Below are 2847 nucleotides of genomic sequence, written 5' to 3' on the forward strand. Positions count from 1 at the left end.
GGGTAAGGGCTGGCTTATCTTGTTCAATGTTGGTATTCGCAGCACTGAGCACATAGAGAATTAACAAAAAATGACTGAATGTTACTGATTTGGCAGTTGAGGAGACAAACACCCCAAGAACGTGAGTCCCTTCTGAAGGTCCTTTGGGTAGTAAGAAATGGCACTAGAATTCAAACTCTGGTTCGAGTCCAAGTGTGCCCTTCTCCCATGCCAACCCCTGATGCACACACCGGTTGCTTTCCAGACTCCCTGCCTGTCTCCGGGCTGCAAGTCACATCGTTTTCTGGGCAAGAGGTGGTGGGGGAAGTGGTAAGTGGTCTCTTGGGAGAGCAGCCATCCATGAATGCCATCAAAGCCCCATTTGAGGGAGCCCCCAAAGAATCTCACCTTGATGTTGATTTTTTTATTGGGATCCCCCACCTTCGAGGTCCTGAAATATATTCCAGGTTATGCTACAGATCAGGCAGAGATAACCCACAGTCTCATAAATAGAGAAGCCAGGCCCAGCCTGGGACAATGGTCCTTACAAACGTCTGACTGTGTTCACCCTTAGGTGAAGCCCCCTCTCCTTGCTCTTGATTTGGCTGAAAACCTAGTGAGCCTCTGCATCTGTGGTAGGTGGAGAAAGAGCGTCAATTATAAACCAAAATACAAGGTATTAGCAAGAGAGATTTAACACACTCACACTTGGAGTTACAAGGTGTTAATGAGCAAGATAAACCAAGGAATGCATTTTTCTTCCTCCTTGGCTGCCTGGGTTGGCTGTGGGTGCCGAATAATTGAAACCTCAAGTTCTGAGACTATGAATCAGGAGGGTTTCCTGTATTATGAATGATGTCATCTTGTAAGATGAGAGACTTAGAGTGAAACGCAGGAACATTCAGGGTAATGTGTTTGCAGCAAGCAGGATCCTGAATTTATTGCAGAGGAGAGTGTGTGAGCTGACCAAAATGGAGAATGATGAGAAGTAACTAAATTATGTATGACAGTCTTTACAGAGCAGAGGAAGGAAGAAAGCTTAATGATGTTGTGGTTGAGGGACCAGCAGCAATTGGTGATGTATTGGCTGGAGATTGGTAAGAAGAGAAATGGATCTATGAAGACTCAAAGACTATAGATGAGCGTGACAAAGACCAAGCAGTGGATTTGGGAGAGGGAAGGGAACCAAGGGCTCAGTATATAATACATTTTAGTGGCAACCAGCCAGCCACGTAAAGTTAACTTGACATTAAAAATCATCATCTTAATCTATGTAGCTCTTTGAAACCTGACTCTTATCAAAGCCAAAAAAAAAAAAAAAATCTATAGTTAATGATGAAGTATTTTTCCTCTTTGCTTTCCCGGCATCCACGAAACGCCATATATAATTTAATTATTGAATCTACAGGCTGGACCGTGGAGATGAAGAATGATGTGTCCGCGGTAGTGAGAAATTAGGTAGAACCAACTGTTTACTCTCATCATTCTTCCCCCGTTAGGCTAAATTAATATAGTTAACAAGCTTTTGTTTGGATTAGTGGCTCAGATCTGGGATATGCTGATCAGAACTCATGATTCTTACAGTAGCTATCATTTGTGGGGTGCTGACGATATCCTCAAGCCCTGTGTGTAACACAGAACAGGTTCTTTTGTCATTCTCTGCGCAGGTACCCCTGTTCCGCCAGGATGAGGGGCTAGCTACACTTTTGAATAGAATAATGAAGTTCAAGAAAATCTGATTTACTTCCTTGGGGCTTAATGGCTTCAGAAATCTCCCTGATGGCCTTTCCTATTGACCCGTGCCCCCTTTCTCTGATCTTTTTTTTTTTTTTTTAAATCAATTGTAACACAGGGCGCGCAATTTTAGACCCGGCCAACGCATGGGGGAAAGCCCGAGAGGTGTGTAGCCCGCGGTGGGCTTGGCAAGGGGTAGCAGGCTTCAGCGCACAGCTCGGGCCCTTCCACACCGTTTGAGTGGAAACTAAGCGGGCCATGCAAAGCGCAAATGCAAATGTAACTTCGAGACATTTGTGCCTCGAGGCATGGCGTCCCGCCCTACCCACCCCTCCTGCAGCAAACTGTGACGCTGCGCGCGTCCACATTCCCCACGACACTGAGACCCCGCAGGCCCAGTCCAGAGACCAAAACCAGGTCTCCTTACTTCCTACCCTTTTCAGTTTCATGGCACTAGACTCTTTCGGGTCGTCTTTCATTTACAAATAATAGATTTACAGCGAGAGCTTTAAGTGGATGGTAGATCCGGGGCGGGGCGGGGGGGGTGGTGAATGGTGGTAAAAACAAACTCAGCACCACCAACGAAAACTACCCAACCCTCAGATTCAGAGATCTGAAAAACGCAAAGACTATCAAGTCAGAGCCCCGGGAGCAGCCGCGAGCTGCTGGGGCCCAGGCTCCCCCGTGGGGCCCAGGCTCGCGACGACGAACGCGGGCAGAGGCTTGGGGAGCCCGGGGCGCAGGTCCGCGGGGCCAGCTCCGCGGCGGGGCGCTCCGGCCGGCCCCAGCCCAGGGGCCTCGGGGGCGGTTTCAAGGGTATCCAGGAGCCGGCGCGCGGTCAGGGTCAAATCCCAAACCATCCCCCTCAACAAAAGGAGGCAGCCAGCCCCCGGGAGGGGTCTTTCGGGCGCTGGCCCCGAAGGTCGCCGGCCAGATCGCGGGCTCAGCGAGCTGTGTGTCCGGGACGAGGAAGCGGAGGCGACCTCGCCCAGGAGTTCCCCGCCTGGCGCGCGCCCGCCGGGGCCCCCTCTCCAGAGCGCGTGGCCGCCTGGTCGCGGTCACCTTCCGGCCCCGCGGGGCCCCGCCTCTTCTCCCGACTTCCTCTCCTCCGGCGCGCGCGGCGGCGGGGCGGGG

This window comes from Mirounga angustirostris, unplaced genomic scaffold (assembly GCF_029215605.1).
Source record: "Mirounga angustirostris isolate CCGP_5_RB_7025 unplaced genomic scaffold, mMirAng1.0.hap1 SCAF_2, whole genome shotgun sequence".
Lineage (NCBI taxonomy): Eukaryota > Metazoa > Chordata > Mammalia > Carnivora > Phocidae > Mirounga > Mirounga angustirostris.